The sequence below is a fragment of the Cupressus sempervirens genome, chromosome 8 (assembly GCF_028749045.1).
Source record: "Cupressus sempervirens isolate cs-2001-9-10 chromosome 8, ASM2874904v1, whole genome shotgun sequence".
NCBI classification, from domain to species: Eukaryota; Viridiplantae; Streptophyta; class Pinopsida; order Cupressales; family Cupressaceae; genus Cupressus; species Cupressus sempervirens.
Window position 1 is genome coordinate 282,436,762 of NC_143125.1, and position 23,311 is coordinate 282,460,072.

Sequence of the window (23,311 nt, forward strand, 5' to 3'; positions counted from 1 at the left end):
GGATTTAGTCATAATACTAGAATATATTAGCCATTGCTTGTTCCATCAAGGCCATGGGAGGACATAAGTATGGATTTTGTTCTTGGATTTCCAAGGACACAACACTGTAATTACTTAGTATTTGTGGTGGCTAATAGGTTCTCCAAAATGGCACATTTCATTCCATGCCACAAGACTCATGATGCTGTCCATATTGCAGACTTGTTTTTTAGAGAGGTGGTAAGACTACATGGTCTTTCAAGGAGTATAGTTTCTAACAGAGATACTAAATTTGTGGGGTATTTCTAGAGGACATTGTTGAAGAAGTTGAGAATAGACGTGAAATTCAATTCCATGCATCACCCACAAACTGATGGCCAAACAGAAGTGGTAAACAGAAGTCTGGGCAATTTGCTGAGATGTTTAGTTGGGGATAAGCCCAAGGGATGGGATTTGATTCTACCACAAGTAGAGTTTTCTTACAATAACTCTATAAATAGGAGTACTAGAAAATCACCATTACAAATTGTATATGGAAGTAGCCCAAGGACTGGACCAGAATTGAGGAAGATAGAGCAAGGAGAAAGGACAAGTGTTGAAGCTGAAGAATTTGCTGATCATATCAAGCATCTACATGAGGAGGTTCAAGCACACATTACCATGATGTATCAATAGTATAAAGCTAGGGCTGATCAAAGGAGAAGACATACGGAATTCCAAGCAGGGATCTAGTCATGGTGCACTTACAAAAAGAAAGATTTCCAGTTGTTACTTACAACAAGCTGAAAATGAAGAAATTTGGCCCCTACAAAATTTTGAAGAAACATGACTTAGGAAATGCATATGATGTGGAGCTACCAGATGGTGTTCACATTTCTCCTATTTTCAACATTGCAGACTTAACAGAGTATCATGATGATGGTGCAGATGAGGAGCTAGTGTTAGAGCAATGTCCAATTCTTGCTTCTAAGAAGGAGGAGATAAAAGACATTCTAGATCATTGTGTGGGTACAAGTACCAAAAATAGGTAGTATGAAGAGTACTTGGTCAAGTGGAAAGGACGGCTAATCAAGGACTCAACTTGGATTTCAGCAGTTGTGGTTTCCCATTTGGGATTTCCTCTACCATTCATAAAGTGACAGGGTCACTTTTCAATATACCCTAGGTGTTTGATGTAGGAGCATCCAAAGGTATAAGGGAAATCCTGTGTCACCCAAAAAAATGTACTTAGACTTAGTTTTTGTTTCATGTGGTTTCATTTCTAGATACCCATTTGTGTCAAATAAAGGTTCCAACTCTCACAGTTCCACTATCAGTGTTCTAGGATAGAGTATTTAAACACCTTGGGATATGTGTAAATGCCAAAAAAATAGGAGTATGTAATTGAGCCATCATTTTGGTGAACTAGAAGCTTTAAATTGGCCAGATGAATGTAATTGTAATTTAGAGCATTCTAGAAAAAGAATCAGGTCAAAAGGCCCCATGGTTTGAAAGTTATCACAGTTTTTTGAGTTTTGGAGACCTCCTAAGAATGCTTCAAAGTCAGATTAGGGGCATTAAATGACCTCAAAAAGGGCCAAAAAATGGGAGATGAGTGAAGTTAGTCCATAGGGCTATAGAGAACTTCGAGAGTTTTCCAAAAATGTAAACGGTTCGTCAATCAGAGCTACAGTTCAAAAGTTATGCCTCTTGAAAGTTTGGTTAGCATTTTTGGATTCTTCTAGATTTGTACCAACTCCTAACGTGGCTTCTGGAGCCTTCTACTTGGTTGTTGGATGCCTACTAGCACTTTCTAGGATGTATTCCTAGTCCTCAACCCTTTGGGGTCTATTTAAGGACATTTCTAGCATTGTAAAAGCCAGTTCGGAGTGGAGTTTGAGAGGAGGTACTGAAAGGAGAAATTATCTCGAGATTTATGTTGTTGTAAGCCCTTAGGGCATGTTTTGAAGTCTATTTTCTTTGTACTGAATGTACTAGCTTATTTTCACAGTTAATACAATTTCCCTTTTCCTACTGTGTCCATTTTGTGCATGGGTTGTGTCCCCATCAAGATCTCTAAATGAGAACAATTTCTCAACTTCTATTGGAATGTAGTTAAGAAAAATATTACCTTTCAACTTTATTTAATTCCACTAAGAGTTGTGGTGGTTCTTTCCATTTTTGTACCATCTCTGGCCATGCTTGAACTACTTGTACTGTTGTTTCTATGTGCTTAGCATCTATTTTAAAAGTGTTTAGTTCTTCATTCTCATAGATTGTTCTAATTCAACCTTTCAAACTCGAAGTTGTTCTTGATATACCCATGTGGCCAGAGATACAAAAATATGCATTTAGATTTACCTTCCTCTATTTCAAGGGAATCTTTATTCTATTCCATGTGATCATATTCTATACAAAAATTATGGCTTGACCATCACCTGTTATGTCTAGATGTTTCCATCAATCTTTTAAATATATTCTTTGATGCTCCAAACATTGTCTAAATCTTATAGATGCTAAATCACCCTTTTTCCTAGTAATCTGATCACTTGAGAGATGAAATATCAACTATCCATTACTCTAGGATGATCCTAATGCAATGATAGATGGTTGGTGCTATGATGTTTGCACTATAAATTGAAATTTCTATCTTTAAAAGGTGATAGTTTCTTTCATTGATCCAAATAAGGTGTCAAAATGGTTTCTAGGAATTCCATCACATTCTATTTTGTAAATGAGGAGACCTCTATTGTTCAAGTTTATAAATCATCCCACTATCATTATGAGAGGAAAAATTAGGTCCCAACTAAGGTAATGTTTAAAAATGATTTAATTGACATGTAGCTCCCAAAACAAAATGAAAAATGAAAAAGTACAATTACAAGGCATGTTTTGTCCATGAAAATTTATGGGAGGGTGTTAGAAATATATATATCATATTTCAGCACACTTTTCTATATTGTTTATGGAGACTCATCTCTTATACCAGATATATACCGATCCATAAATAGATAGATGATTGAATGGAGAAAAACTTTAGTAGCTTCTGTATTGGTATTTAGAAAAGGCTTGATAACAATATGTCTTAAACAACGCACCTAATATAATTGTCTTTGAATTTTCTTCTTACAGAGAATGAGATTTAAGAGGCTTTGTAAACAAGTCATGATAGTCTCTGACTGAAAATATTACTAGTAGGATATTTCATATTCAATGTCTCTACTTTTAAAATGTGAGTTACAATTGCCTTCTGTAATGTATTGGCATGTTGCTCTGATTTTGTCCTAAAAATAAATTGTCTGAGTTTTTTTGCATTGAATCCATGACACATAGTTGTGTAACACCCTTTCACATAGATGTAGAAGCATAGTAAAGAAAAAGTTTTATAAAAAAAGTTGGTCATTGCACTTATAAAAGACTTCTCCCACACAACATATTTTCTCACTAATGTTAAAAGTTTAGAAAAATATTTTGTATACAAAGTACAAAAACTTGTTTTTTTTTTAAATCATCTTTATTTTCATAAATTAGCTTGTGTGCAACTCGATTATCCAATAATCTAACTTAGTGCAATAGTCACTTAATTAGACAAGAGACTGAACTCAGAGTTGTATCAGATGGTTTTTGATATTTAATTGCTTATTACATAGGATGCATCTAGAGGAAGGTGAGGGGCCATTTAATCTTATTCTGCAGTGTTTAAAAATTTGATGAAGATGGCCACCAAGTGAAGATCCCCTAAAACTATCCAACCTTTCTTTGTTGTCTTGATTTGGGTTTTCATGGAGCAGTAGGGAATATCCAATCTCTCTATTGTCTTGATCTTGAGGGAGTATCCAACCTTTCTCTATTGAGCAGGAGGGAATATCCAATCTTTCTCTATTGTCTTTTTTATCTTTCATTTACTACTCCTCTTCCTTGAATGTTTCACTTGCATCATTTTCATTCTTCCCAAAGGGAAGTATCGAATATTTCCAAATCAACATGCCCACTTGATTCATTTGATTCCACTATAGACATCACTAATCTAGAATTTTAGGGGTGGGAAAGTATTGATACACACACACGCACATCACCAATCTTTGAATATATATACAACTAATCTATATTCATTTGATTTCACTATAGAAAACACTAATATAGATTTGTAGGGAGCATGAATAGTGACAATTGGTTTCAATGCATAAGAAAATCCTACTTTTTTCTCACCTCTTATCATTTAGCTCCTCTAAGATGCCACTATCAAGATTTGATCCTTCTAGACCACCATTATATCTTATCCCTTTTTAAATTCAATTATCTTACATTTTCTAGTCTTAACTGATCTATATAAGAAATTTATCACAACTAAAAAAAAGATGTTTGTTTGTATGTCAAGTCACTAGTAAGATCAAGTCACTTAGTTAGCACCAATTGTTTCAACAGTGTTTCAAAATGATAAGATCTAATATTATGAATATGATGTGCTTGTTCTTGTAGAAAATGCTTTCGGAATGACCTATAAATATCACAAATTCATGAGTTCATAAATTGATTCATTGGCATATATTATGAATCAATACATTTCTTAGTTTTCTTGCCATACTCTAGTCATTTGGCTTCTACTGCTATATTAATATAGGAATAGTAGTTAGACTGTAACAATATCTTTGGTTCCTTTAGCTAGACTATAAAAATATCTTCGAGTCCTTTTAATTTATAGTCTATTTTGAATTTGAGCACTTAAATGAATATCTGAAAAAAGATTAAAAAATGGGATCAACCTTTTCAAAGAGAAATTAGAATTTTGGAACAATATCTAAAAGCCAAAAACATAATGAAAAAAAATCTAATGTAAAGGCTACTTCAACTACTGGTGTGAATCAATGTTGAGATGGAATCTAAATGATAGCTCATGAAATGCCTTAGAGGATGACAAGTCTGAATGAATGAATCTTTTAGAGGAATAGCTTTCTCTAGACAATTTCAAATTGATGTTGAGGACGAGAGTGTATAGAGGGATTGATCCCTAAGAGTTTTGGTCTTCTCAGTACTGAAATTTTTCTTTATAAGAAACATTAGGTGCCTTTTTCTTAAGAATAATGACCTGCTTGTGGGAATCAAAAGAGTTGAATAATGAACTCCTTAGTTGAAAAGTCTAGGCAAGAGATTTATAATCCATTGGTGCTAACTAAGTGACTTGATCTTACTAGTGATAAAAGTTATGGCAGATAGATCTTAATTCATCAATAGATGCCAGATAGATCTTACTGCAGTAATATTTTGTGCACTAATAGATAGACCTTTAGTTGATAGAGCAACATAGAGCAATACTAGTGAAGCTGATCCATTTCCTAGAGTAGTCTATGTGGCTAGTACTGGTTCATATGCAGGGACATTATTGCTGAACAAGAAAACTATGTTTTCATTAAAAGAATGAAAGCTTCCAGGTGCTTTAAAATTGTTATTATTTAAAGTGTAAATTTAGTTTACTTTTACATTACTCATTTTAGACTGATAATCCCTTTATGATTTTGTAGGTAATAATGTTTTCTTTGATCATCTTTTTGATATGACATTGAGACTATTTGGACCCACCATACGTAAAAGGTACATAGTTTCATATCATTGCTACATAATTTTTCTTTTCTTCCATTTATTGAACTATATTAAAGTTATTGATCTAAAATTTTTTTTTTTTTAAAGGTGAAATTTACAAGCTATGGAATTAAAAAATTAGTTGATTACATCTTTTGAGGAGAAATTTGGAAAAAACATTTTTGACACTGGCCTACTTCTAAAAAAAGTGTCAAAGCATTTAAAGACTATGAGGGATCAATAAAGAAGGGGTCTTAAGGAGAACCCAAAGTATGATTGTCCTCTATGATTCCACTGATGGAGTGGAATGACATAATAGAAGATGCAAAGGACAAAAGGCTATGTGAAAAGTAGCACAAGGAAAAAAAAGGTATGTCATGATAGTATTTAGTAAATTGTAATCATGAATTGATTAGTGATATTTCTAAATATATAATCTAAGATGTTTGAAATTGTTCGTAGACTGTAGGACACATCCGTGGCTACAAAAGTGAGACTACAAAAGGTTGGCTAACACAAACTTGGCTCTGGTGGCTATATGAATCTTCAGTCTCGACTTGTAAGTAGGAGTAATGAAATTTAATATTTATTTTTTTATATAATGTTGCAAAAAATTATTTGTAATTAAACCATACATGGAAATCTAATGATATTAAGTAAAAAATACAGGGCATAGAATTCAATGTGGAGCTTACAAATGAAGATAGAAAAATTGCCTTGAAGGAAGGCTATAAAGTTGTGGTTGTACACCTACACAAAGAATCTAAAACACTTGCCCAAGAATCCAGTGCATAAAATGATATCTCATAGGTAAATTGGCCAAATGAAAAGTAAAATGAAATTGAATAGTTGAGAAGATTCTTTTTTGGTGTTAGTTTTGAATGTAAATTGACTGCATAACAATGTGCATAACATTTTACTGCAGCATTCACATGCTATCATAAAACCTGCTCATGATGAAGGCCATGATGTGCATTATAGTGGTGGAGGTATTAATTTTCTATTGGAAATTAATTATGCAATTATGAAAACATTTTAACATCTTCAATTGCAATTTGACATGTATCCTTTTTTTGAATATTTTAGAGCATGTTGAATATCATGGTGAAGGAGTGGAGCATGTTCTAGGTGTTCAACATGTTGACTGGGTGGCAAATCAAAATGTTAATGTACATGATGTGGCATTTTCAAGTAAGAAAAATGCATGTTATGTTGTAATAGTACTTAATTATAGAATTGTAATAGTTAAAAAAAGAAAAAGAGAAGGCCAATTTATCCTGTTTACTTGTTCTTGCAACAAAGCCCCCTTTAGTGCAGCAACCTCATGCTCCTCCAAAGAGAAGGAGTCATCATAATTTGACATTACATGTGCTAGAAGAGGAGGATGATGAGGAAGATATGGATGCTCCTATGAGCATTTTTCTTAAGAGAGCTAAGAAAAACAAAAAGAAGAAATGATGTTAAAAAAATGCTCTTTGATACACCTTGTTGGATAATGAAAGAACTTTTTTTTAAGTAATTATATTTGAATGATGTGTATTAATATTGATTTTTATTTTATGTTAATGAATATTGTTATGTGTTAATGAAGTCTTGATTAGGATTGTGTATTAATGAATTTTATATCATATTAATGAATGTTATGTGATTGTATTGAATGAATGAATGAAGTATGTAATTAGTTGATATTGGGTAATTTAGATTGATGTTAGGGGGAGGGGGGTCGAGCTATATGAGCTTTTGCCTTTACGTGGTAAGCCTTGTTAAGTAGAGAATATTATAGTATTCTTGAAACCAAGTGAAGTTCAAACTAACATAGCAAGGAATCACAAAACCCAAACCCATCTACACCTCATCTTCTCATCCCAATAAGTCATCTTTTCTGCCATGTTTATGTGGAAGGGTCTAAGTTCGTTTTTGTGTATATAGGTTGGAATGGAGCATTGAGCTTGCTGGGTTCACCAAATTTTTTAGCATGGTGCTCTTTAGAATATCCACGAGGTATGAAATTAATGCTATTGTAGTTTGAGCTAAAGTGGATGAAAAAATGATCTTCAACCCTAAAATTCCACTATAACAAAAAAAAGGGTTTACTTACTCTGTTCTAATCAAACATTCACTTGGTTTTGCACTCACATCACAGGCGTAGAGATGGACCTTTTGAAATGAATGATATATTTACCATCCTCAATTCCATCCCTACCAATGTCTTACTAACATATAGACTCTACTACAAAGGCCTTGTGCCAAGTCTTTGTTTTGGTGCTGTATGGACTGCCCCTTACCTTGTCTTCTATATTTTTATGAAATCAATCTTGGAAAATGGTGCAATAATGATTTGGGTCACTGTATATTTCATCATCTAGATAAATGATGAACAAAACATTGTTGAAAATTTATTGAATTCTTATGTTTACATCTGAAGGGTTTTAATGGGTCTGAAAACATTTTCTAGGGCATAGGAAACACCATTGGTGGGGTTGCATATATACTACTCCACGACAACCTTATCGATAGATTTTTTCCTCTTGGGCCACTTGGTGATATTCCATACCTTCAAAAAGTAGTAGTGGCACATCAGGTTTGTGTTATAAACCCTCTTCTCATTGTCAGTTTAGTTTTGCACGTGCCATTTTAAAATCTTCAGTTCATTCATAAGTCAAAATGTATATATTTGGGGAGAAAAAATATAACAAATTTGTGTTGATATCACTATAGATTCATCATGCAGATAATTTTAATGGTATACCTATGAGTTTGGTATATCATTTAGCAAAGTAAGCAAAACAATGTATAGTAAAGAGGAAGTATCACATAATATTGAGAAGTAAATGGAAAAATGATGGTCCACTAAATATTTTTCATGAAAATATTGGTTGACGATAAGATCTAATGTTTTCTGAGATATTTAAATATTTTTCAAATATCATTTGGCATTCATTTTTTATGAATAAAGCTAATAATAATAAAATAATTTTGACTAACTTCTTCCATATTTTATCCCTTCTAAAAATGAAAATGAACACGAACCTTTTGACATTTATCATAATATCCTTGTTCACTTTTTATAAAGCACTAAAATATCCTTTTTATAAACTTATGTCTATTTAAAAAAATGATTCATTTTTTAACCATGGCATAAAAAATAAAAAATAAAACTCAAACCTAAATTCGGTAAGGTAGAAAAATACTTTGTTCCCAACCATGGTCCATTATGCCTATATGGCTTGGTTGGGACTCAATATGTTTTTACTAAAGTTCATGTTAATTTTGAAATGTATAATAGATTTTGTGGTATATAATTGATGAATAGTGTTAACAACATTTCCTATGGTTATGGGTGTAGTCTAATATCTCTTTTTGATATGAACATTTTTGAAACATGTATCCCTATACATTGTTTCTTAAGGTTGAATAATACCTACATTCTAACTATTGTAATAGGGGAACTATCAAGTGCTAAAGAAAAGAATTATAAGGCACTTAAAAGAGCGAGAGAGAGAGAGAGAGAGAGAGAGAGAGAGAGAGAGAGAGAGAGAGAGAGAGAGAGAGAGAGAGAGAGTTCTATGTGTACTTATAGTAGACTTCACATTCTCACAATGGACATTCTAACATATAGTTTGCTAATTCTGGAGGTCCTCATTGATGAGTCCACACAAGACACTAAACCTAAGTGCTTAATTCCATTAGTTCTTGGATAAAAGTAGGCAATAAGCCCAGAGTTACAAGTGCATATGGTGGTACTAGTTGGAGATCACTGCCAACTTGGTCCTGTGATAATGTGTAGGAAGGCAACTTGTGTTGGTCTTGCATAGTATTTATTCCAGCAACATGTACTCTTGGGTGTTAAGCCTTTTAGATTAGAGGTTATATTATTGTTTGTGTTCTTGTATGTTCAAAATGAAGATCACATTAACCAACACTTATTATATATTCCAATGATGTACTGGTAGATGAATTATTGCTTGTATGGTACAATACACAAGAGATGTATAGTTTGATGTAATGGTCAGAGTATTATTGTATGTCTTGTTATTATAAATTTCATGAAGATTATTTCTTAGTTTTTATGTCTTAAATTCATCATTTATTCTAAAATTCTATAGCTTGCAAGAAAAGTTCATTTTACTTAGCATGATTTTTGTTTTTGTTCTAGCATCCATAGATAGTTAATGCATGTATGTTGTAGTAGCTTCATATAATTGAAGCTGCTATTTGGAATGATCTTGCACTCTGCACTCGTTTGAATTTTATCTGCTAATGATATTAGAATAATCTAAATTTCTTAATAAATTGAGATGCATTAAAAAAAATTTACAAATTGAGTTCACATCCTTAAAAGGTTCAATATTGTATGCATCCATCTTTATTTGAGTTTCCTTCAAACAACTTTTGTGAAGGCACACTTCAAAATAATGTAATTGTAATTGAGAGACAGTTAACTAGAATTGATTTTCCATGGCCATTGCCAATTGGCCCACGTTCTCTTATGTGCAGGTGGGCAACCAAATTTATGTATTATCATTATTTCTTATGTTTGTGCCTTGTGAATTTAGTAGATTACAATTGCTATTCTTATTAGTAATATTTTCTGTTCAAAATTCAAAGTTTATTGAAAATTTCTTATTTCAGATGGGATAAGAAGAGATAATTGCAAGTGGCACATCTTTTCTAAATAGAACTAAATTTGCAAATGTGTAGAAGATTGTAACAACTTTTTTGAGAAGTGGTATAATTCCTAGCCAAGTATTATTTTTTTTTGTCAAAGAATGTTTTTGGTTTGTAAAGCTCTTTTCTATATTATGTACTCACTGTGTTACTTTTCATAGATTGGGGTAATCACACCACATGAAGGACAATAGGCCTACATTGTTAATCACATGGCCAGGCATGGTGCATTGCATCAACAATTTTATAAGGAAATTGTGGTATTTTTTGTTTTCTACCTTCTCCATTTATTAATAGCATTTAAATTTGAGTTTTGATTTTCATAGCATTTTTTGTAGGTTGCAAGTGTGGATTCATTTTAGGGTCATGCAAAAGATTATATAAAATTATGCTGCATAAGGAATAATGAGCATAAGGTATGAAGATGTATACCCTTTGGACATTTTGGATGAGAAAATTGGAACCTAAAATATCTTTCTTGTGGCTAATGGATTGACTGCACTTCAGGAAATATGAAATTTGATTTTTTTGCATGTTTCTTTAGGGTATTGGATTTTTGAATGACCCTCAAAGGCTGAATGTTTCACTTACATGACCTCACTATGGTATTGTTGTTTTGGGGAATCCAAAGGTTTTAAGAAAACAACCACTTTGGAATGGTTTACTCTCTCATTATAAGGTTATAAGGGAATGTTTATTCTCTATGATCTGAAATCATGGTCTATTATGCATGTTTATGTGATGTATATAAAAGTTACTAAAGTTTCATGATGTCATTTATGTTTCTTTATAGGAAAATGAATGCTTACTAGAAGGGCCACTAAACAATCTGAAGCAGAGCATGGTATAGTTTCAGAAAGAAAAGAAGGTAAAAGATGTTTCCATTGATTAAATCTTTCTAGTTTTGATGGTGATTAAAAGATGATTGTAAAATTTTTTCCTTAGATATTGGGTCTGTTGGAAATAGAGATGGAGTAACTGAGAGGGGAGGGGTGATTCAGTTACCACAAAAATATTTCTACAGACCCTTAGATGTATTTAAAATACAACTGCTAATGACACTCGGTAACCACACAAATAGATGCTGAAACTTGATAGATGTTTTGTTAACTTTATTAAGCATTTAAAGTGATTAACATGCATGCATAAATAAATAACATGAACACAAGAGACACCAGATTTAACATGGAAACCCAATTTGGGAAAAACCACCAAGTAACTAGTTGCCAATTTGCACTCTTCTGAAGTGAGCCATGTTAGGAGCCAACGCTATTAAAGGTTAAAAAACACACTGTTAGGTGTGACCCTATTAGAGGATTTGATCACCTTGTTAGAAGTGGCCTTGTGAGAGGTCTTTAAAACAATTCAACTAAATTGTCATCTTGTTAGAAGATTTACAAAATGGTTGTCAAACCAACTATGTTAAGAGATTTTGAATCACTATTACAATTATTAGAAAGCAACAATGAAGTGATCTGAGATATATGAAACTTATCTTTGCTGAATACAGATCTCTATTCTAATTCATTAAGTCCTCACTGATCGAATGCAATTCTGTAGCTTCATAGGGATGACAAATTCTTCCTCAACATTCACTCATGTAATTGCTTATACATTCGCACTTTTATGCATCTACATGCTTCTCCATCAATTGGATTCACAACTTGACATTTCATATATACCATACAGATTGTCAAGTCAGCTCAATTACAAGTTTACAACAACTGGAAAAACATAAATCAGTTGGCTACACAAAATAATTAAACTTAATTCTTTAGAATCATAAAATTCTTTACTGCCTGATCCAGCTCGGTGACCACTACTTCAAAATGGTTTCCAAGTAAAACTCGATAAACACTGCAAACCTTGCAACTTCCTTTGGATACCATGTTAACTTAGTAAATACTAACCTTCCTTTGTTTACCGAGTGATCTCGGCAAAAGATAACTTTTCTTCGCTTACCGAGTGAGCTCCGTAAAAGATAACTTTTCTTCGCTTACCGAGTGAGCTCGGTAAAAGCTAATTTTCCTTTTCTTACCAAGTGAGCTCTGTAAAAGCTAATTTTCCTTTGCTTACCGAGTGAGCTCGATAAAAGATAATTTATTGAGTAATGTTTAGGAATGATCGGTAGTCACTATGAATTGCTTTGCTAACCATCTGAGCTCGGTAGACATTGTCTAATGGTTGATATGACATTTGTGTAACATCAAAGACAATACACAATTAAAAATTGTATCCAACAATATCCCTCTTTAGCATTGATGGCAACACAACATGTCATAGAAAAAATGAAATTTGAAAACAAGTCTTTCACTTGTATAGCAACACAACATGTCAATATAACAATTCTCCCTCTAAGATAGAAAACTCTCCCTCTTATAATAATCTCCTTCTATTTTGAACAAATTTTAGAGAGATATGACAGTAATAGACTCTCCCTCTTTGACAACACATGCCAAAGACAATTCAAACTCAAATGAATTTTAGTGTACCTTTAGTACTGATTCATATGCAATGTTTCCTAGTTATGTTGCATCAACTGATAGATCTTCAATCTAGTAAGAGTTGATGCATCACTAGAACTTTATTTTAGTGAACTTTAGATAGGGGAGTGACCCCTAACTTACCTCTTAGATACAAGAATGCATCCTTAGGTAATGGTTTTGTGAATATGTCAGCAATTTGGTCCTTTGTATGAACATATTCCAATCCGATCTCCTTATCTTGCACCAATTCTCTGACAAAATGATATTTTATTGCAATGTGCTTGGTTTTGGAATGCATCACTGGATTCTTAGATATGTTGATTGCACTTGTATTATCATAGAACATAACAACTGGTTCTTTGATTTCCATCTTCATGCCTTCCAACAATTGCTTAAACCAAACAATGTTAGAGTAGTTTACTGCTGCAGCAACATACTCTGCCTTTGCTATTGATTGAGATGTACAATTCTATTTTTTGCTTGTCTAAGAAACCAATATTTTTCCAAGAAAGAATGCACCTCCACTTGTACTTTTTATGTCATTAAGGTTTCCTGCCCAATCAGCATCAGTAAACACTTTCAAATCCAAGTTTCCTCCAATCTTATACCATAAACCATACTCTTCAGTTCCTTTTAAATATCTCATTATTCTTTTGATTTCCATCATATGATTTTCTCTTGGTTTTGCTAAAAATCTTGCTACAATACCAACTGCAAGAGGAATATCTTGCCTTGTATGAAATACATACTGCAATTTTCCAATCATAGATCTATACAATGTTTGATCTACTTCCTTTGATTCATCTTCCTTGGTAAGTTTTAATCTGGTACACATAGGAGTCCCAACTGGTTTACAATCTTCCATTCCAAACTTTTTCAATATCTCTTTGATGTACTTTGATTGAGTAATGTAGATACCACTTTTATTCTATTGAATTTGAAGACCAACAAAGAATTTGATCTCACCAAACATAGACATTTCAAATTCCTTGTTCATTTGTTCTGACAATTCTTTGCACAGATCATCATTCCCTGTGAAAGCAGTATCATCTACAAATATTTTTGCCAAGACAATCTTATTATCTGGTCCTTCCTTAATATACAAGCTACTATTATCATTAGTTCATTGAAAACTAATCTGAATAAGATAGTTATGCAGTCTTCCATACCATGCTCTAGGGGCTTGTTTCAGATCATACAATGCCTTGTGTAATTTGTAGACCATGTTCTTCTTATCGAGATTAACAAAACCTTTAGGTTGTTCAATGTAAACCTCTTCATATAGTATACCATTGAGGAATGCTGATTTGACATCCATCTGATAAACTTTGAAACCCTTGTGAGCAGCATATGCTAGTAAGGTTCTGACTCCTTCTAATCTTGCAACAGGAGGAAGAGTTTCTCCATAGTCTATTCCTTCTTCTTGAGCATATCCTTTGCATACTAGTCTAGCTTTGTTTCTTGATACCTTACCATCTTCAACCAACTTGTTTCTGAATACCCACTAAGTTCCAATCACATTTTTGTCTTTAGGTCTGGGTACAAGAGTCCATGTCTTGTTTTTCTCTATTTTCTCTATCTCTTCATTCATAGCCTCAATCCAACTATCATTTTCCAATGCACCTTTGATATTCCTAGGTTCAAAATCAGCAAGTAAATAAGTACCTTTCAGCTTATTTCTTGTCATGGTTCCTTCAGATTTATCCCCAATGATCTAATCTGCTGAATGATGTCTCCTAACATACTTAGCTAATATAGGTTCCTTGCCTTTTGAATGAATTTCATTATCATATTTTTGCATTTCAAATTCATACTCTTTCTATTCTGGCTTGGTAGATGTTTTGTTGATAAATACTTGCTCGGTAGATATTGAATTTAACTCAGTTTGCTATAGCTCAGTTTGAACTTCTTGTAACTTGGTTACAAATGACTCGGGAGTAGAAGTTTCTTGATTCTCTGATGTAATTGGTACAATATCAGGTTCATTGAAGACAAACCTTTTATAATCTTCTAGTTCCCTTTTTCTTTCTTCTTCAGTCCTTCTGCAAACTCATCAACTTTCACATATGCACTTTCTATGACTTTGTGAGTAGGCAAGTTTAAACATTTATATGCCTTACTTGTGCATGAGTATCCAAGGAATATACCTTCATCACCTTTTACATCAAATTTTCCTTTTCTAGATTCTTTCAAAATGTAACATTTACTTCCAAATACTTTAAGATAACTTACAATAGGTTTATAGCCATACCATAACTCATAGGGAGTTTTGAATGAGTCTTTCTTCAGCTGTACTCGATTCAAGGTATAGACTGTAGTGCTGATTGCTTCCTTCCTGTATTTGATAGAAATGTTCTTTTCAATCATTAATGTTCTTGCACAATCCATGATGGATCTGTTTCTTCTTTTAGCTATTCCATTCTACTGAGGTGTTCTAGGTGCTAATACCTATCTTTTTATTCCTCTTTCAATGCAAAAGTTATTAAATTCATGTGAAATGAATTCTCCACCTCTGTCTAACCTCAAGCATTTTAATCTTTTTCTTGTTTCCTTTTCTACTCTAGCCAAATACCATTTTAACTTTTCAAATGCTTCTGATTTATTTCTTAGATACATGATTGTAATCATTCTTGAGTAATCATCAACAAAAAGAATGAAGAACTTTTCTCCAGTATAGATTTCAATTCCAATGGGTCCACATAATCAGTATGCACAATTTCTAATATGTCTTCAGACTGATAGTTTTTACTTTTAAAACTAGTCTTTCCCATCTTTCCAATTTGATAATTTTTGCATAGACTGACCTCAAGTTTCTTTATGTTAGGAATGCCTTTTACTTTTCTAAATTTTCTTATCTTTACCATATTATCAAAGTTTACATGACACAACCTTTTATGCCATAACCAACTTTCTTCAACTTGAGCAATGAAACATGAACATTCACCTAGTTCAAGATAGAACAAGTTACCTTTAGTTTTGAGTGCCTGATCGAATTAGTTTTCCTTTCCCATCTAGCAGTCTTGTTTTACCATGCATGAATTCTACTTTGATTCCATTATTGAGTAGCTATGCCACACTTAACAGATTATGCTTTAGTCCTTCTACCCAATAGGCATTATCACATATAAGTTCTTTGGTTTGAGGGATTCTTCCTCTTTCTTTTATACAACAAGGTTCATTGTTACCAAATCTTACACTCCCACCATCATAGTCTTCAAAGTATTCAAACTTAGTTTTGTCACCAATCATGTGATGAGAGCAACCACTATCTATGATCCATGTATCATTTTTGCTCATATGAGAAATCAGTGCCATTTCTTCATCACTATCAAATTCATCTTTCACAACAATATAGACAATCTCATCTTCTTCTTCATCATTAAAGTCATTAGAATCTTTAGCCATAAAACATGTTTTCTTTCCTTTGTCCTTGAATGATTTGAAATATCTCTTGCCATTCCATTTCTTTTCATCTTTATTCTGCTTATTTGGACATCTAGCAGTAATATGACCAACTTCTTCACATGAAAAATAGATTAGGGGTACTTTACCTTTGTATTTTCCTCTGCCTCTAGAATATTTCCTTGCTAAAAGGGCTTTAATTACTTCATGATCATTGTTTGAACTATGGTTTGATTCATCTTCACTTTCTAGCTGAGATTTCTTTTTGCCTTTCTCCTTGAGTGAAAGTTTGGCTTCAAATTCTGATTCAATGTTTTTGGAAGCTAGAACATAGTTATCAAAGTTATCCAGTTCAAATGCAGTCAATCTTCCAACTATAACCTCTAGATTTATCTTATGATTTGCTTCACATCTTCTTTCCTAAGTTGCAGAGACTTTGATTGCATAAATGGGAAGTAGAGTTCTGAGAACTTTTCTTATAACTATCTCTTCACTGATATCTCCTCCAGAAGCTTTGATTGCACTGACACATGCTTTATCTCTTTTAACATATTTTGCAATGTTTTTATCTTCTCTCATCCTCATTTGATCAAATTGTCCTCTCAGACTTTCTTCTTTGGCTCTTCTAACATTATCATCTCCTCCATAGATCTCTTTCAACTTTTCCCACATTTCAAAGGCAGATTTGTAGTCCTTGATATCATCAAATTCTTCATTACTCAGAGCAGATGCTATATCTATCATCATAATGTTGTGAGTCTTCTTTTCAGCAATATCATTGACAGATAGCATACCAGCTGGTTCAGCATATTTTTCATCAAGGTACTTCAGTCTTGTATCACCAATGGATGCTAGGTGAAGTCTCATTAGTCCTTGCCATGCTGAAAAGTTATTTATGTTAAGTCTTGGGATTTCCCTTTTGTAAGACATCCTGATCTTTGGCTCAGATCTTTGAAATCTTATCTTGCAAGCACCAAAAGCTCTAATACCAATTGTTGCAAATAGAGATGGAGTAACTGAGAGGGGAGGGGTGAATCAGTTACCACAAAAATATTTCTACAAACCCTTAGATGTCTTTAAAATACAACTGCTGATGACACTCCGTAACCACACAAATAGATGCTGAAACTTGATAGATGTTCTGTTAACTTTATTAAGCATTTAAAGTGATTAACATGCATGCATAAATAAATAACATGAACACAAGAGACACTAGATTTAACGTGGAAACCCAATTTGGAAAAAACCACCAAGTAACTAGTTAACAATTTTCACTCTTCTAAAGTGAGCCCTATTAGGAGCCAACCCTGTTAAAGGTTACAAAACACACTATTAGGTGTGACCCTGTTAGAGGATTTGATCACCTTGTTAGAAGTGTCCTTGTGAGAGGTCTTTAAAATAATTCAACTAAATTGTCACCTTGTTAGAGGATTTACAAAATGGCTGTCAAACCAACTCTGTTAAGAGATTTTGAATCACTATTACAATTATTAGAAAACAACAATGAAGTGATATGAGATATATGCAACTTATCTTTGATAAATACAGATCTCTGTTCTGCTTCATTAAATCCTCACTGATCGAATGCAATTTTGCAGCTTCATAGGGATGACAAATTCTTCCTCAACATTCGCTCATGTAATTGGTTATACATTCGTACTTTTATGCATCCGCACGCTTCTCCATCAATTGAATTCAAAACTTGACCTTTCATATATACCTTACAGATTGTCAAGTCGGGTCAATTACAAGTTTACAACAACTGGAAAAACATAAATCAGTCATCTGCACAAAATAATCAAACTTAATTCTTTAGAATCATAAAATTCTTTACTGCCTGACCCAACTCGGTGACCACTGCTTCAAAATGGTTTCCAAGTGAAGCTCGGTAAACACTGCAAACCTTGCAACTTCCTTCAGAGATTGAGTTAACTCGGTAAATACTAACCTTCCTTTGTTTATTGAGTGATCTTGGTAAAAGATAACTTTTCTTTGCTTACCGAGTGAGCTCGGTAAAAGATAACTTTTCTTCGCTTACCAAGTGAGCTCGGTAAAAGCTAATTTTTCTTTCCTTACTAAGTGAGCTCTGTAAAAGCTAATTTTCCTTTGCTTATCGAGTGAGCTCAGTAAAGGCTAATTTATTGAGTAATGTTTAGGAATGCTCGATAGTCACTATGAATTTCTTTGCTAACCATCTGAGCTCAGTAGACACTGTCTGATGGCTGATATGACATTTTTGTAACATCAAAGACAATACACAATTAACAATTGTATCCAACAACGTCCAATGTTTCTTATGTTTGTTTTACTTTCATTTCGGGCAGTGATTCCATTGCTTAAAATTTGTATGATAAATAGAAACACTTCTCAATCTAGTAAAGATGTTTTCTTTTTAACTATTTGATTACCTTGAAAGTGCATATCAGTCTTTTGGAATTTAACTTTAAGAATTTTTAACATCCATGTTTTAGATCTCACATAGTGATTATTCATTAGGATGAAGGAGAGTGCAAGATAATAGAAAAATGACTATAGGAATTTTTAACATTTGAGTTTCATATCACACACGGTGATCCATCATCAGGATGAAGGAGAGTGCAAGAGAATAGAAAAAAGTCATTTTTTTCTATTCTCTTGCACTTTCCTTCATCACGATGGATCACAACATTATTTTTCTATTCTCTTGCACTCTTCTTCTTTGGAATGGATCACCATGTGTGATCCAAAACTCTGATGTTAAAAATTCTCATAGAATCAAGTTCTAGAAGATTGATATGCATTTTTAATGGATTGTGGAAATTTTATTACTTTCCGTTAAAAGTATCTTTTATTACTGTGATGTTAGGTCTATTAGATTTGGGCCCCACTCATATATGTGTGGTTTGATTCCATAGTATGCTTCTATGATAGTTTAACTCAGAATTACCATTATCTATTATAATACACTAATCTTGCTTCCACTCTTCTTATCATGAACAACAAGTTTATAATGACCAAAGAATTTTCCCTAGGGGTAGGCCAACTAATGTTGTTGACAAATTTAATGCTTAGATAGTGAATGATAAAAGGAATGCTCATGCAAGAGGTAACATTTAAAAGATAGATGTAGGTTGTTAGAGAAGTGATTTCTAGGATTTTCTAAGTATCTTATCATTTATCAATTCTTGTTAACTACATAAATTTGTAAATGTTTCAATCTTTATATCCAACTATGTGCATATGCTATGCAGACAATTCATTCATGCCATTTGGATAGTTACCCAATGGCAATCACAAATCTAGGGTGCACCCAGCTGGCTTTCCTTTTCGACGAGTTCTTGTTCCACCATACTCTAGAGTACCACTTGGTCAACCTTATGCAATTCCTTCATGAGGTGGTGTTCATGGAGCAATGGGTGTTCCTCAAGGGCCACAAATGGGTAATAGAGGATTTGGTGCAGGACATGGAAGTGCTAGTGGTCCCATTAGGGGGCATTCACCACATCAAGGTTCATGTCAACCAATTGGAGGTATGGGATATGGTTTCAAGTTTACTGGTCTTGAAAATCTAGCAAGCCAGACTTTAGTTGGAGGTCCAATGTCTCAAACTAGTTTATTAACTTAGGTAATCATGTATATTTGTTGGCTTTTGTTTGATAGGTAGGAAATATTAATAGTTGTAGAAAGCTATGGGAAATGATTTTTGAACATTCGAATAAAGTTTGTGTTAATGTGTTATGGTAGCTACGTAATCAAGGATTAAGTCAAAGCCTATGAGATGGCTTTTCTCTTGGGGAAATGTCTTAGGTACTCTTTGAGCATATGTACCATGGCCTAAATTAATGATGTCAACAAGTGATTTGTAACAAAACAAGTAGATAAATTTTCTATGTTGTATATTGTCAAATTAAAAATCATAAATTTGAAGTAAAAACCTTTTGTCTAGGATTTTCATGGGGAAGGCTCTCACGTGGCTTACAATGTAGCTAACTTCAATACTCAAGCAATGGTTCTTAGATTTTAGATTGGAATTATTGTGTGAGCTTATAGACTTTAATTGAATATTCATTTTGAATTGCAATCTTACTATATAAGTTTTTACATTGGCATCCCAAGGTGGATTTGAGGTTGAGTATGTCACCCAAAACATGCAAGGTGCCTTCCCTAGAGAATTTTTGAATTAGAATTCCAAAAGTGGCTACTCAATACCAAATAAATGAAATGACTTCATTTCTTAGGTGAGTCATTAACTTGATCTGTAGATTTGAATTTTTGTTGGATTTAAATCTCTTATTTTTCGTTATGTGTAGACTATATTGATTTGTAGATATAGATTTTGATAGGATATATGATTTTGATTGGACATACATGTTTGACTTTTTTGTATATATGTATGTGTGAATATGGCCTCTATTTAACATGCACACTTTAGCATGGTCTTTATATGCAGATTCATCCTAGAATGAACATGAGATTGTTCGCCCAAGAGGAGTCCTGCAAGATGACCTATTGCCTTCTATCTAAGTAGATTTTACCTATTTATGCTCTCAGATTTGAGGTATAGGTAATCACACCATCTAGAATGAAGGGTTTTGAATGAAACTATATGATTATGCAAATTAATCTATATGAAATGCAAGCATTAATCTAAGAAGTAATAGAAGAAATTAAGCTACAGGTATGCATTGTTTAATCGAAATGATACTAATATATTAAGCAAAAGCATATGTAAAGCTATGAAAGTGAGCATGCAATCTGATAGCAATTCAATAGCATAAGAATTCAACCCCCATAATGAGGAATTAAGAGTCTCTTAAATAGAATTCCTAGAATCCATCAATGGCTGAGATCAACTCGAATCGATGGTCAGGATTGAACGAAAGATTCAATTCAAATGGAAACTTCCTTATGTAGGTGAAATGAATTGTTTCTTATCTGAGCATGATGAGTAGTTAACTGAACTTGCCATGGGTGTGAGATCAAGTTAACTAGATTGATTCCAATTCGAGAGAGAGTTCACTCAGAGTTTCCATTTAGACCTGAAGAGTAGAATTAGGAAAGATATTTAATTTAATAAAATGAGATATGACCTCATAAACACCTTTTCTATTTAATTAAATAATCACATTCAATTAATTAAAATAGGCATTATTTATTAAATTAAATAAATAAAATTCCTTAGTACATTAGCCTTAGGAGATAATTTAATTTAGTAAAGTATGAATACTTTAGATTAAATTAAATTTAAATAGAATAGGTTTAATGTGGCTAATATAAGTGAGTACTATAGGAATTAAATAGGAAATATGATGAATGCAGATTAGAGTTTTTTGCATTTGACAATTACGTCAAGTAGCGACAATCAAAATGAGAATTACCTAGTGAAATAGGACTTTAGGGTTGATTGGAATATGCCAAAATTGGTATAATGCCAATGGGACAATTTTGGGGTATTACATTTTTCCCCTCTTTGAACGAATGTGTGAGCAACACATTCAATTCAAAAAAAAATCAGAAAGCATGATGCGAAGATGAGATTGTTTGCAAAATTGATGATACAGAGACCAATTGATAAGCTTTTAGGAACCATCTCTAGAAAGGAGCTTGATCCTAAGGAATCCAAGCAGAACACCTAGATACCTGAAATTGATAAGCATTTTAAAGGTTTCCTTCATAACAAAGTTTAACCTTTAAGGATCTAGACAAAACGTCTAGATACTTGAGATTGATAGCATTTAAAAGATCATCTCCAGAATGGAGCTTAATCTTTAAGGATCCAAACAGAATTTCTAGATACCTGAGAGTGATAAGCATTTAAAAGACTATCTCTAGAATGGAGCTTAATCTTTAAGGATCTAGATAGAACATCTAGATGCTTGAGATTGATAAGCATTTAAAAGATCATCTCTAGAATGGAGCTTAATCTTTAAGGATCCAAACAAAACATCTAGATACCTAAGATCAATAGCATTTAAAAGATTGTCTCCAGAATGGAGCTTAACCTTTAAGGATCCAGGAAGAACGTCTAGATACTAAAGATTGATAGCATGTAAAAGAATATCTCTAGAATGGAGCTTAATCTTTAAGGATCCAAATAGAATGTCTAGATACCTGAGAGTGATAAGAATTTGAAACACTATCTCTAGAATGGAGTTTAATCTTTAAGGATCCAGATAGAACACCTAGATACCTGAGATTGATAAGAATTTAAAAGATTATCTCTAGAATGGAGCTTAATATTTAAGGATCCAAACATAACATCTAGATACGTGAGATCAATAGAATTTAAAATATTGTCTCCAAAATAGAGCTTAACCTTTAAGGATCTAGACAGAATGTCTAGATACCTGAGATTAACAGTATTTAAAAGATCATCTCCAAAATGGAGCTTAACCTTTAAGGATCCAGATAGAACATCTAGATACCTGAGATTAATAGCATTTAAAATATTATCTCTAGAATGAAGCTTAACCTTTAAGGATCTAGATAGAACATCTAGATACCTAAAATTAATAAGAGATCAAGATCAAATTATAAGTCTTAGAATCATCCCTAGAATGAGGCTTGATCCTTAGAAGTCAAGGTTTAGATTGTCCCGATACCTGTCCATCAAATTCTGAGAAGAGTTGTTATGAAGTGTGATCAATTCATGACAAGATGAAATAGATGATAAATATTTCAGAAAGAGGGGGGATGGGATGCCTTGAGTGATAAGATGCCCAAAGTGATAAGGAAATTAGATGGGAACAAGATGCCTCGAGCAATAAAGATTTAGATTGATTTGATTTTCAAGTTCAATGATGTAATCATCTTGCCCCCTCTGGAGAAAAATTGAAAGATGACGCACCAGAAATATGATATAAAGCATGATGTAAGGGAAATCAAAGATTTAAACAGAATGTAGAAGAGATAAAAATGATCATAAGGAATTATGAAGAGATCTAAATGATCTGAAGAAATATAGAAAAGATCAGAATGATCTAAAGAAATTATAAAGAGATTAGAACAATCTGAAGAAATATAGAAAAGATCAGAATCATCTAAAGAATATAGAAAAGATTGGAATGATTAGAAGAATATAGAAGAGATTAGAATGATCTGAAGAAAATGTGAGAGATCAAAATGATCAATAGAAGATTCAGAGTCAATTTAGTGTGATTTCAAGATCCAAAAGACCAAGTTTGACCAAAAGTTGACTTTTTTGAGAATTAATTTTGAAAATTTGAAGAATATTGAGTTGA

General features: G+C 32.9%; 1 pseudogene; it reads left to right on the forward strand.

The window, feature by feature from the left end:
• The window catches only part of LOC149542539 (regulator of nonsense transcripts 1 homolog), a 74,305-nt pseudogene that overhangs the window by 44,496 nt on the left and 6,498 nt on the right, over window positions 1-23,311 (forward strand).